This window comes from Panthera leo, chromosome B3 (assembly GCF_018350215.1).
Source record: "Panthera leo isolate Ple1 chromosome B3, P.leo_Ple1_pat1.1, whole genome shotgun sequence".
NCBI lineage: Eukaryota > Metazoa > Chordata > Mammalia > Carnivora > Felidae > Panthera > Panthera leo.
This window is the reverse complement of record NC_056684.1, coordinates 97,754,521-97,768,578: the sequence shown is the minus strand read 5'-3', so window position 1 is coordinate 97,768,578 and position 14,058 is coordinate 97,754,521. Positions and strand designations below refer to the sequence as shown.

Sequence of the window (14,058 nt, the reverse complement as noted above, 5' to 3'; positions counted from 1 at the left end):
ATTTATTTGTACACTTCAAATACAATTTGTACACTTTGCACATTTTTTGTACATTTTATTATACTTTAAGTGTACCTAAATAAAGCTAAACAGAAAAAGCATATCCAAGGGGTCAGGAAACACTTTAAGAGGTATTCAAAGTCATTAGTTACCAGAGAAATACAAATGAAAACAATAACGCCACTACCAAATAAGACCACAGCACAATACTATCACACATGAATGACTAAATACTATCACACACTAGAATGATTAAAATGAAAGAAGACAATATGAAGTGTTGACGAGGGTGTGGAACAACAGGGACTCACATACTGCTTGTAGGAGTGCAAACTGGTACAATCACTTGGAAAAACTAAAGCTGAACAGGCACGTAAGCTCAGAACCCAGCATTTCCAATCCTAGGTGTACATCTCAAAAACATGTTTACCAAAAAGCTATATGACTGTTCCTAGCAACATTATCCATTGTTGCCCCAAACTGAAAATAACCCAAAAGTCCATTTACAGTTGAAAGGGTAAGTTTCGGTATAGTCACAAGTCAAAATACTGCAAGTCAGAAAGGAGGAACTACCAACAAGAGCGTGCACTTCAATCCATATCTCTGAAGGAAATACAGTATTTGGAAATGTAACGATGGGAGGTAAAGAGTATTCTAGTCAGAGGAAACTGCATCTGAAATCAACATAATTGAGACTTAAGCTCCTGTGTCAGGGTTCCTCTGCTCTTCTTTGGTTGTTATGAAGAAAATCTGTAAAACTGGGCTCAGAGAACACCCGGCTGCAGGAGCCAGTGAACGGCCCCTTGGGGCCTCAGGAGAAATCCACTTCTGCAGTGTCCGTTCAGGCAAGATTGAGGTTCTGAGGGAAGAGAGAACCTGCTTGGCCATGGAGGGTGAGAGGCCTTGAACAACAGTCACGCTGAGACAGATACCCAAAGCAGAAGAAGGAATAGATGGCTTTTAACGAAAGGGCAAATGGATGCTGAGCTGGTAAAAGCAACAGATGTCCTGTGTAGTTATAAACCATCACGTGGCGAAGCTTAAAAAAAAAAACCCAAGCCACTCCCCGTGTGTGAGTGAAATAGTTCATTAAATCATTACGATTCTCACCCACAAGTTCTTCCCTTGGTAATTTTGGTAAGTTTAAGATTTAGCACACTCTGAATCTAAATTAAATCTATCCGTGTATATAACATTTAACTTTAGATATAGGACTTCATCCTGGTCTTTTTTCTCAAATCTAAATCTTCCTGGATTAGTTACTTCACTGTGATTCTTTGTGATAACTACGGGACATAGGAATCCAGTGATCTGAGTCCTTGAGCACCTGCCAGAGCAACCCAACCATTTGACATGTAACTGCTCCATATAAACCACTGACCATATCAAGCTTTCACATATATATTTCTGTTTATGGTTTCTGAAAACCCACGGTGAATACCAGCATCCACTTAAATTTCTTAAAGCGCAGTACAAAGTCTTCTCCTCCAGGATCCCACAACCTCCTGTGCATCCTTTATTAAAGCTCCTATTACATATAATAAGTAGGAATTCTTTTCTCTCGTTTTTTTAAATTGTTTACAATTTATTTTAGAGAGGGAAAGCGAGAGTGGGAGAGAGGGGCAGAGGGAGAGAGGGAGAGAGAGGATCTCAAGCAGGTACCGTGCCCGGCACAGAGCCCAGCGTGGAGCTCGATCCTATGATCCTGGGATCATGACCTGAGCCAAAATCAAGACTTGGACGCTCAGCCGACTCAGCCACCCAGGTGCCCAGGAATCCCTTTCTCTCTTAAGGCTAAGGAACAGTAACACTTAGATTTGCATCCCCAGCACCTAACAGTTCCTGACATACAGTATGTAGGTAGTAAATATTTGTTGTATTGAACGACACTAGAACGAACATTATGAGTCAGTGATGCAGTAACTCACTCATGTATAACTAAGAAATTTTTCTTTGACTCTTAAGAGTCTTGCTCCTGTAAAATGCAGATACATTGCAAATACCTTCCAATTTTCTGAAAGACAGGACAGTATTGGGAGTAAATCATTTAAAAATATTGAGCCTAAATGTATCAGAGTCTAGGCAACAAAACAAGAAACAACACTAGGGGCGCCTGGGTGGCTCAGTCAGTTAAGCGTCTGACTTCGGCTCAGGTCATGATCTCACGGTTCATGACTTCAATCCCCACATCGGTTGCTGTGCTGACAGCTCAGAGCCTGGAGCCTGCTTCGGACTCTGTGTCTCCCTCTCTCTCTGCCCCTCCCCTGCTTGGTGCTCTGCCTCTCTGTCTCTCTCAAAAATGAATAAACATTTTTAAAAAATAGAAAAAAAACAACACTAACCATTTTACTAGAGAATTAATACGTGGACTTGGAGGATTGACAAAGCAGAAATAGGACACGAAGGGAACCAGGAACAACCGCTGCAGGAAGCAATTACTACCAATAAGGGCTGGAGGAACGAAAGGGGCCAGTTTGGGATCACTAGAACCTGGCGACTCAGAGGAGAAGACCCACAAGACTGGCGCTCTGACCTCTGTGGAGGGGCTGCTGCCCGGCTGCCACAGGCTCATCAGGAGCTCAGAGGAAGGGTCCCAGGAAGTTGGGGCTCCTACCTTGAGAAGAGGAGCTGCCGGGCTGATGCTGGTACCTCTGAAGGTGTGGAATAATTCGGGTTCTGGAAGGGGCAAAAGAAGTTGAAGCTAGGGAGATAAGGAAGAGCCAGAGAAATGGAAAGAAAGTTGTTTTTTTTTTCATTTTCCACTCTCCGTCCTCCTCCTTGTGTCTCCAGTTGGTCCAACCTTACTGGGATGGATTCTGAAAATATCGTTTGCAGAATTGCGGCCCCCGCATAACAGAACAGAATATATAGAAGGGTTACTTTGGAACCAAAAGACATTAAATAGGCAAATAATACATCTAGGGGCAATATTTGACCTAGACTGTTATGGAGGGAACACTTCACATATAATCCCCCAAAGAGGGACTAACATGCTATCTAAACAATGCAAATACCAAGAGTGTCACCTAATAAATTATATGTGTCACTTTCCCTTAACTAATTTTCTAGTATCTGTAAAGTTGGAATTATAGAGGCACCAAAAGGAGGTATAATTGCTTTATCTCCATTCTACTGTGGCCCTTTATCTAGGCAGTGCTTTTAGGAAGATTTAATAAAAAAGACTCATGTGATAGTTATCTGCAACTAATGCTAAGTGAATTCTCTCTTCTGCAAATTACTTTTTCCTTGTATTACCATATAATTCTCTATATGGCTACATTTTAACAAGCGCAACTTAGAACAGAAACTTTCAGTATCTGGTAAAGCAACAATAAATTAATATTCTTGACATATATCTTAAAATTAATAAAATGTCATCTAATCAATTATGATTAGCCAAAAGACACTAACATTCTACTTTTTCATTGTGGTTCCATAAATTCACATGGTTAGCTTAAACTCTTCCCAGCCTTTGAAAATGCATGTGGATTCTGGTTTCCAGTATTATAGCATACCCTTCTTTGAGAGAGGCTTCCAACATTCAATTTAATTCAGCATATACCTACCGTGGGTGTCGCACTGTACTTGGAGGGATACAAACATGAACAAAACAAAGTCCATGCTCTCAGTGGGCTCACAGTCTAATTTGAGATGGTCATAGGCAAAAGAGCTCTAACACCGGGCAGACTGGCAACATGGTGGAGAGAGATTGGTTCCAGCTGGAGGATCTGTTAAAGTTTTTGTGTAGGGGCGCCTGGGTGGCTCAGTTGGTTAAGTGTTTGACTTTGGCTCAGATCATGATCTCGCGGTTCGTGAGTTTGAGCCCCACATCTGGCTCTCTGCTGTCAGCGCAGAGCCTGTTTCAGATCCTCGTTCTCTCTCTCTCTCTCTCTCTCTCTCCCTCTCTTTGTCAAAAAATAAATCAGCATTTAAGACTTTTTGTATAATGTGGCATTTGACCTGGGTCTTAAAGATGGTTCCAATTTTCTTTTTGAGATAAGTTGAAGATTATTTGCAAATGCCATCTTATTAGTCTTCATATTTATCAAGCATACTGTAGTTCCCATTATTTTAAAAGTTAAATCTTATCTTCCCAACTTGAAACTGTGTGTGTGTGTGTGTGTGTGTGTGTGTGTGTTAGATTTACACATACACACTCTCCTTTATCAAACTCTCTACTTGATCTTAAGATAGTAATGGTAGGAATCACTAGAACACAGAAAACGAAGACTTTTTTTTTAATTGTTGCCTTTTCTACACTTTTCCATATATAATTCCCCAAAATGCAAATACAGTAAAACCTTGGATTGTGAGTAACTTGTTCTGCAGGTGTTCTGCAAGACAGGCAAACATTTCTAACACATTTTAAATTGATAAACGAGCGATGTCTTGCCATACAAAATAGTATGGGACACCGAATGTCACGTGATCACAACTGAGCCAATGGGTCTCTCTCTGTCTCACTTGCTGTGGGATTGTGGGTGATCGTCTCCCATGTCAGATGCTAGGTCTCAGGCCATGGTGTTTGTAGAAATCAGTGATTTTTCAGAACGTTGGAAGGTGCCCACAACTGGCACTAGTGTATTTTTTGTCACTTCAAAGCACCTATGGACAGTCCTTTGCTTTTCCATCCAAGAGTAAGCTTAGAAATGCTTGGCTTCATTCTAGGTCAGCCTGCCTGCAGATATAGGTCCTTTCCTCTGCTGCCTTATTGCCAGTTACATTAAATACAGTATATGACAGAGTTTATTAATAATTTACTGTAGTCAACATCCGTGCAAGTGTATACAATGGCCCCCATGCAGAAAAAGATTCCACTGAGCCAATAGATAGCAGTGATTCCATTAGTTATAGTGAAAGGCACCCTACACAATAACCCTCCTCTCTCTTGTCTCCCTCACACCAGCCATGAAGGTTTTCAAAAGTAAGTGCGGGTTAATTTGTTTTTCTTTATATTTTGTATTTTCTTTATTATTTTGTATTGTATTACAGTACTGTATCGTTTTTATATGAATATCTTTGGGTTGTGGAACAAATCATCTGGGCTTCCATTATTTCTTATGGGGAAACTCATTTTGATATGCTTTGGATTACAAGCATGTTTCCAGAACGAATTATACTTGCAAACCAAGGTTTTACGGTACTTTAAAATACTATAATATCACACTTCATACTTGCTTTCATTAAGGCTTACCATACTATATTCCAATTATTGATATTTCTATCTTCTCCTTTGGAATTAACGCCTGAGAACAAGGACTGTACATTAATTCAATTTTGCATCTACAGTATGTTATAGGAAACAGTTACTCGATAAGTAATAAATTAATCTCCATTACTGTCATTCCATCATTATCGAGTACAAACAGCGACAAAGAATCTTTTTCCCATCCATTTATACCTGACTTGTGGGATTTTTGTTTGAAAGACCAGTGTTCCCAATTAGATTCACATGATTACCTATTTTTATAATTTCTGAACATTCTTCTTCAGACTAAGTTAGGGACATGGAATAGCAGTGACTGACCAATGCACTAAAGCCCATTTCTGAGTGCCAGAAATGGCATTTTTATTCAACAAATTTTAGTTAGGTACCTGCTATGTACCATAAAGCATATTTTTAGACTATTTCTGTCACACTTAGGCAAAATGTGGCACTCATGGTAGATCAAAGATAAGAGTGATGTAGATTATAAAACAAAGGAATGGAATATAGAACCATCCAGTTAGCAGGGTGGCTCCACGTCTGCCCTGCCCATAAGGACAGAATTTCAAGATACTTAAGTAATCCACAAAATCTTTTTTCTTTCTTTCTTTCTTTCTTTCTTTCTTTCTTTCTTTCTTTCTTTCTTTCTTCTTCTTCTTCTTCTTCTTCTTCTTCTTCTTCTTCTTCTTCTTCTTTTTGACTGAGAAAATAACTTTATTTCTTTAGGGGTGTGGGACAGATGTCAAGTTTCAAAACTTCTGGAACTTCTTCTTGGTGCCAGCGGCCTTCGTGACTTTGAGCTCGTTGAAGCGTACAGTCATGCTCAGGGGTGGGCACTCGCCCACTGTGACGATGTCGCTGATCTGGACATCCTGAAGCAGGGGGACAGGTGCATGGACATGTTCTTGTGGCGTTTCTCAAAGTGATTGTACTTTCTGATGTAGTGGAGACAGTTTCAGGGGGTGACAGTGGTCCTATGCATCTTCATCCTGGTCACCACACCAGACAGAATACACCCTCAGATGGAGACATTACCAGGAAAGGGGCATTTCTTGTCAATATAGGTGCCCTCGATGGCCTCCTTGGGTATCTTGAAGCCCACACTAGTTTCTGTAGTATCATGGGAGATTCTCCTTGCCAGGTCCTCCAAGTAGGACACTTTTCTTATTTTGAAAGACAGTTGGTGACTTTCGGTAGGCAGGCTCAGTCTGAATGACCACCATCTCCTCGGCCGCCTGAAGAAAAGGTAATCCACAAAATCTTGACTTTTCTGCCACTTGTTGTGTTAATGTTTTTACTGAGTCCTGCTAGCAGCCACAGAGGCACTGGAAAGAGCACACCTTCCCTCATCATTCTGAGGTCCTTTGGTGTCCTTTTTTTCCCCCAGGAGATCGAATCCTTCAAGGGCACAGATATTTCTGCTTTTTCTTTTTAATTTGTTTTTTATGTTTATTTATTTCTGAGACAGAGACAGAGCATGAGTGGGGGAGGGGCATATAGAGACAGGGAGACAGAGAACCAGAAGCAGGCTCCAGGCTCTGAGTAAGATGTCAGCACAGAGCCCAACGCGGGGCTCAAACTCACAAACCATTCATGGCCTGAGCCGAAGTCGGTTGCTCAACCGACTGAGCCACCCAGGTGCCCCTTAAATTTTTTTTAATGTTTATTTATTTTTCAGAGACAGAGCATGAGCAGGGGAGGGGCAGAGAGAGAGGGAGACACAGAATCCGAAGCAGGCTCTGAGCTGTCAGCACAGAGCCCGACGTGGGGCTCAAACTCACAAACCACAAAATTATGATCTGAGATGAAGTCGGACGCTTAACCGACTGAGCCACCCAGGCGTCCCATCTGCTTTCTCCTTTCTGCTCCACATCAGAACCTGCTCTCCAAAGCCTCCATTTATAGCTCCAAAGAGCTAGATGGTGATTCGGTACCTCACCCTCCTTCTCATAGAGGAGAAAAGCCGAGAAAGGGTAACCAGTTGCTCAGGATCACACAGTTATTTACAAGGAGATGGGATTTGAGCTCAGTCCTCTTGATGCCCAGGTGAGTGTTCTTTCCAACATATGAGGTGGTCTTGTATTAATACGTCATTTATAGCCTAATGGCCCTCCTTTTTCAGATATTTGCATTTTCTCAAGAATCACAACTTAAGTAAAATAGTAACATGGAGCTTTATATTAGCTAGGACATTAAGGGAGTCATAGAGCTCTTTTGAGGTTCCTAAAAGTATATCCTATAGCTGCCTACATAACACCCTAATGTCACCCAGGAAGTAACTCACAGCTTGCATTTTATTGAGACAAAGGAGAAGGATAACATGATTGGCACCTGCCATGTGCCAGACATGGTGTTACACATTTTACCTCGGGGACTTCAGTTCATCTTTAAAACAAGTCTGTTAGGTAGCTATGACTATCCCTATTTATAAACAGGGTGGGGGAGTAGAGTATATATTTCTTATGCCTTGTGGCTGTCTGTGAAAACTTTTCCTATGCTGGAATAATTTCCTTCACTAGGAATCTGGACTCTCGGAGGCAGAAACTCAGACTCCCTTTCCCAGCGTCTTAGCAGCCGGGGTACAGATGCTCCCAGCCAGACTCACACAAGTCTCAGTCGGAAAGAGAGCAGCATGAAGCAGCGGTGTTTTCTGGCTTGGATGGAAGAGAGGAGTCTGGTCTTCAGTAGCCTGAATGATGGAGAGTCTTGCATGTAGTGTCCCGCCACCTGTAGCACCGCCAGCAGCAGCCCCGGGGTCTAGCTACGCAGCCTCGAGCCCTACCTATCTGACTTTCCTGGAGATGCTACAAACTATTTAATATCTCTTAATCAATCCCTTTCTGCTTAAACTAGCTGAAGCGGCTTCTATGGTTGGCAACTAAGATCCCAGTCCACAAATCAAAACCACAGTGAGATGCCACCCCACACCCACTAGAATGACTACCATCAAGAAAATAAAGAAAAAGAAAGTAACGAATGTTAGTGAGGATGTGGAGAAATTGGAACCCTTGTGTACTGTTGGTGAGAATGTAAAATGGGGCAGCTGCTGTGGCAAACAGTATGGTAGTTCCTCAAAAAATTAAAAATAGAACTACCCTATGATCCAGCAATCCCACTTCTGGGTATACCCACAAAATTGAAGTCAGGGTCTCGAAGAGATATTTGTGCATCTATATCAATAGCAGCATTGCTCACAATTGCTAAAATATGAAAGGTACCTAGAGTAGTGAAAACCATAGAGACAGGAAGTAGAATGACAATCGCCAGGGGCTGGGGTGGGGGGAAGGGGAAGTTACTGTACACTGGGTACAGTTTCCATTTTACAAGATGAAAAGAGCTCTAAGCTGGTGGTAATGGTGGCAGAACAACAGGAAAGCACTCAGTTCCACTCAATTGTCCACTGAACATGATAAAGACAGTAAATTTTATGTTATGTGCCTCTCAGCACAATTTAAAAACAAAGAAAAGACTGATGGCGCCCAACACTTGCAGAGACGTAGAGCACCTGGGACTCTCGCATTTTGCTGGAGAGCGTGCAGAATGGCACAGCCATGTTGAAAAGCCATATGGCAGTGCCTTAGAAGGTTAAACAGACATTTGCTGTGCAGTCCAACCATGTCGTCTCTGGGTATTTATTTACCCACCGATGCCCACAGAACTTATTCCCAAGCAGGAGTCAGAGAGGGGGATGAAGGGCAATATGAGGGATGCTGTGGTGATAGAACTGTTCTGTAGGTTGACTTCATCAACGTGCATATCCCGCTGTGATGCTGAACCATAGTTGGGCAAGATGTTACCACTGGGGGAAACTGGGGAGACAGTTTACAGAATCTCTACAGCTGCATGGGAATCAGCAATTACCTCAAAAAAATTAATTAAAAAAAAGAAACTGAAAGAAGAAAAAAAAGTCCCAGACCAATACAAGAAGTAATTTTCCTGGTTTCACACAGCCAAAAAAAAAAGGGTAGAACCCAGGTTTGAACCCGGGTCTAATTGGCCCTCCATCATACCCTGCCTCCTTCCTTGGAGACCTTCCATCCAGCGGCAGCGCCTTGTGGTGGAAACAGGGCTGCTCTCCCAGTGAGAAGCACTGGCTTCCCGAGAAGAACCCTACAAGTGTTGCTGAGGCCTCTGAGTGACTAAAAGGATATTCTTCCTTGACTGGTAGGTGTTGAATGAATCTATAAATTTACATGTGCTCTCAGTGAGGTATGGAATACGTTTTATTTAAGATTTACTCTTTGTGTTTTTTTTTTAATGTTTATTTTTGAGAGAGAGAGAGAGAGAGCACAAGTGGGGTAGGGGCAGAGAGAGAAAGGGACAGAGGATCCCAAACAGTCTCTGGGCTGACAGCAGTGCCTGATGTGGGGCTGGAACTCACGAACTGTGAGATCATGACCTGAGCCAAAGTTGGACGCTTAACTGACTGAGCCACCCAGGTGCTCCTGGAATACATTTTAGTAGTAAATGAAATTCCCACCTGAACAGAAAATAGTGTGTAGATTATTATTAGCATGGCGATAATAACAGTAAAGGCTAATATGGATATAGCATGCCTGTAATCCCCATGACAACTTGGAAGGTAGCTAATTCCTGAGTTGCAGATAACACATATGAAGCATAATGAGGTCAAGGAACTTGCCTGACTCCTGACAGACGGCTCACAGCAGAACTAGAATGGATCCCAGGCTGTCTGGCTCCAGAGTTCACACTCTTTGTAGGAAAATCAGGTCAGATGATACTGTAGGAAAATAAAGATGTTGCTGTGTGAGGTGCAGGATTTCTATTATGCAGGGGGAAATACTGAAATGTGTATTTTTTATAAGGACCTGCATGTGGATTTGTTTTCGATGCCTCCAGGACCTCACTGCTAATACTTGATGAGCCGTTCCTGTGAAAGCTGCTCACAATGATAGGATTTCCTCCTGTGGTCGTAACTATGATCTTCACTCAATCCTTGGCATGTATGCAGCTTCAAGAGGATCTTATGAAACTGTTTAGATCTTTTGGGTCAACAGACGCCTGAGAATTCAATGGTTGACATGGGAAATGTATCTAGGGTGCCAGTAGTTTCTGTTTGTTTGTACAAAAAGTTATTTAGAAACCAGTGAATAAGCATCACAGAGTCTCTGTAAGGAGGGCAAGTTGAGAGGACTTAAACTATTAACTCCATTCAAGAAAGGGGTGCATTTTTATAACAATCTATATGAAAAGAAATCTCACGATAAGGAAAAAGTATTTTTAAAGTGCAAATAATTCACACTCCCTGTCCTCTCTTCCCTCCTCCCCCACCTTATCACACACATGAATATTTCTATTTCGATACTGGGTTTTTTAAAAGCAGATTTCTATTTCTTTAGCCACATAATTAGAGTTACCTAGGGGAGCCTGGGTGGCTCTGTCGGTTAAGCGCTCGACTTAGGCTTAGGTCATGATCTCATAGTGAGTTCGAGCCCCACATCGGGCTCTGTGCTGACAGCTCAGAGTCTAGAGCCTGCTTCAGATTCTGTGTCTCCCTCTCTCTGCCCCTCCCCTACTCATGCTCCATCTCTCACTCTCTCTCTCTCTCTCTCTCTCTCTCAAAAATAAATAAACATTAAAAAAAAATTTTTTTTAAATAATAGAGTTACCTAATTTGAAGCAGCGTTGTGGCATGGCAGGTGGAAAGAATACAAATCAGAATACAAACCAGAATTTTGGCCTGTTTGCTGCCTAAAACAATTTTTATTTTTTGACTCTGAATGAGTCCTTTACCTTTTCTCTGTGTCTTCAAATTTCTTCAAATACCCTTGGGAAGTAGTAACACCTTGGATTGTGAGTAACTTGTTCTGTGAGTGTTTCGCAAGACGAGCGAACATTTCGAATAAGTTTTAACTTGATAAAAATGAGCGATGTCTTGCAATACGAGTAGTACCTGACGCCAAACATCACATGATCACAACTGAGCCAATGGTTCTTGAAATTCCCTTTGATATACATATGCTTTGGATCACAAGCATGTTTCTGGAATGAATTATGCTCACAAACCAAGGTTCTACTGAAAAGCCCTCCATGTTCTCCTCTCTAGTTTCCTTCTTGCTGTAAGTGGACTTGGAAAGGAAATCATTTCATGGGCACATACAGAAAATAGTTCATAACCACCACTTAGGGACACTTATGTTTCAGGCTCAGTAACCACATGATCTCCGATCTTTATAATAATCCTACGTGGTTGGACATATTAACTAGTTGGAATTAACGGCCCCATTTTATAAAAGGAGAAGCTGAGGGTGGAGAGACAGGAGCGCTGGCTACACACGCTAACACGGTGCATCAACAGCAGGGAAGGAAACAGGAGAAGCTGAACCTGAGAGTGAGCAGAGCCGGGTGCTGGTTTCAGCTGGCGCCTTGAGTCTCTGGTCATCTTTGAGCAAGTCTCACCCCCTTTCTGAGCCTCTGGTGCCCAGCGTGGTGGCAGGCACATGCCAGCACTCAGGGAAAGCCTGCTTTCCAAACAGCTGTTTGTGTGTAACAGCTTCAAGCTGAAGTTTAGAAAGTCACTAATGTTCTTTCCTATTTCTTCAGTCTTATAAATTTACCTTTGGGAATGTACCTTTTTCCCCTAGAACATACGATTCAAAATCATAAAACAGAAACGTACATAGATTGCCTTATTTAAGATAAGTATGGTTAGCAATCCATTGTCCAAAGTGGCAAAGAGATGTACACCCTGAGGTTTTGACACTTTCCTGAAGACGGATCATGGATCATCGGATACAGTGACTCACCCACTGGTAGCCCAGGGTCAGCCACATAAACCTCCCAAGGTTTTAGTGTTAATGTTGCTGAGCTCTTGTGACATGTAGGTTCAAGGGCTAAGGTACTGGGTGGTGGTTTTAAAATCTGGAAAGGCAAAAAGGTGTTGAGGTTGTTAAAGGGAGATTCAGAAACAAAGAAAGCCCTTAGAAGAGGAGGTGCTTTAAAAGGATGGTTTGCCAAATGGGAAATGCAAGAAGTACTTAAAGGGAAACCACCCACACAAAATAACTAAGGTTATGTCAATAGGGATGAAAATACTCAATTTTACTGTTGGCTAGGCCCACAGAGAAAGTCAAGGGCGATAGGCCCTTATTTTATTTACATTTATTTTCCAGTATTTTGGAATTGATTCACCAGTCTCCAGATAAAGGGAAAAGTTACTTACACGTCTGGCTTTGTAACATTTAGCAGTGATTTGTCAGGATGAACTTGGGTGACACCTGGCTTCTCTTTAGGTTGTTCACAGGGTGTTCTTAGTTGCCACAGTTACGTGTAGCACCTCCAGAGCATGGGCTTTGGAAATAGGTGGGGCTGAGTTTGAAACCTGCCTTTCTTTAGCCCTGGATACCTGGATGGCCTTGTCTACTTTGACCAACCTCCCAGATCCCCAGCTTCTTCTTTTATAAAATGGGGCAGTTAATAATTCCAACCAGTTAATATATCCAACCATGTAGGAATGTTATAAAGATTAGAGATCATGTGGCTATTGAACCTGAAACATAAGTGTCCCTGAATGGTAGTCATTAACTATTTTCTGAATGTGCCATGAAATGATTTCCTTTCCAAATCCACCTAAAGCAGGGAAAGTAAAGTCAAGGATTTCCTCGAGCAGCTGTATTGTGTCATTGTAAGATCACTGTGACTCAACTCCCTTTCCTTAAGGAAATATAATTGGAAAACTAACAAGCAGAGAAACTTCCAGCATCGCCCTGTGGTCAGCACTCGGATGAGATGTCAGCACTCTGCCCTGACCTTGGGGAGGTTAATTCTCCAAAGTGTCAGAGCCGCACACAGATGAAGTTTCTGGGCTACTGTGAGAAGGAAGCGTAATGACAAGACTCATCTTCCAGGCAGCTGAAAAAAAAAAAAAAAAAAAAAGGAGAGCACTACACTGTGTGTGGGAAGTACAGTGGATCAACTCCCAGGGTCCTATACCCTCATTCCAAAATCCTGACAGCCACCCCCAAACATTCGGTGATATTAGCAAAAACAGGAGTAAAGGTTCTGGACTCACTGCCTACAATCCCATGACTGCTTCATAACTCACTAGCTTTGTGCCCTCAGACAAATCACCCATTCTTTTTTTTTTTTGTTTTTTATGATTCATTTTATATTTGAGAGAGAAAGAGAGAGACAGAGCGTGAGCAGAGGAGGAGCAGAGAGACAGAGATAGAATCCTAAGTAGGCTCCAGGCTCCAAACTCGGAGCACAGAGCCTGACGCCGAGCTTGAACTCAGGAACCGTGAGATCATGACCTGAGCCAAAGTCGGACGCTCAACAGACTGAGCCACCCAGGCGCCCCTCACTTACCCATTCTAAAGCTCACCTTCCTCATCTGAAACCTCATCTCAAATTCTCTAGTGATAATGTGGATGCCCATCTCCCAGGGTTGTTGTGGGGCTCACACAGAAAATACTCCAAGCACAATGCCTGTCACGAGGTTCACACTAGTTAACTGGCTGTTGTTATCGTTTAGGCAACAGTAACTATCTTGCACAAGATCAAACACTAGTAAGAAGGTAGAAATCCTAGTCTTCCGACTCCAAATCCCAGGCTCTTTGTCTTACCGTGTGTTTCCTTACTGAATGCTTATTGCTTCCTTAAGTGATTAAAATACCACAGCACTGTTTATGTAATACAGGGACATTGACGTATTCTAATTATGCAGAGTTACAAATAAAAGATCACTGTAAGTAGGAAATGATAATGTTCTTTCGCTGTTCTCTGCTCTCACTTGAGAAAAAGAGCCCACATATCAGACCATTTCTCAGCTTCTCAAGAACTATATTTCCCAGGAGCTGTAATTCTTTTACATCAAAACCAGTTTCAGTCCT

General features: G+C 42.1%; 1 pseudogene; it reads right to left on the bottom strand.

Annotated features, from left to right (window-relative positions):
- Positions 1–5,955: 5,955 nt before the first annotated feature.
- On the bottom strand, positions 5,956–6,485 carry LOC122222590 (annotated as a pseudogene).
- Between the last annotated feature and the right edge of the window lie 7,573 nt (positions 6,486–14,058).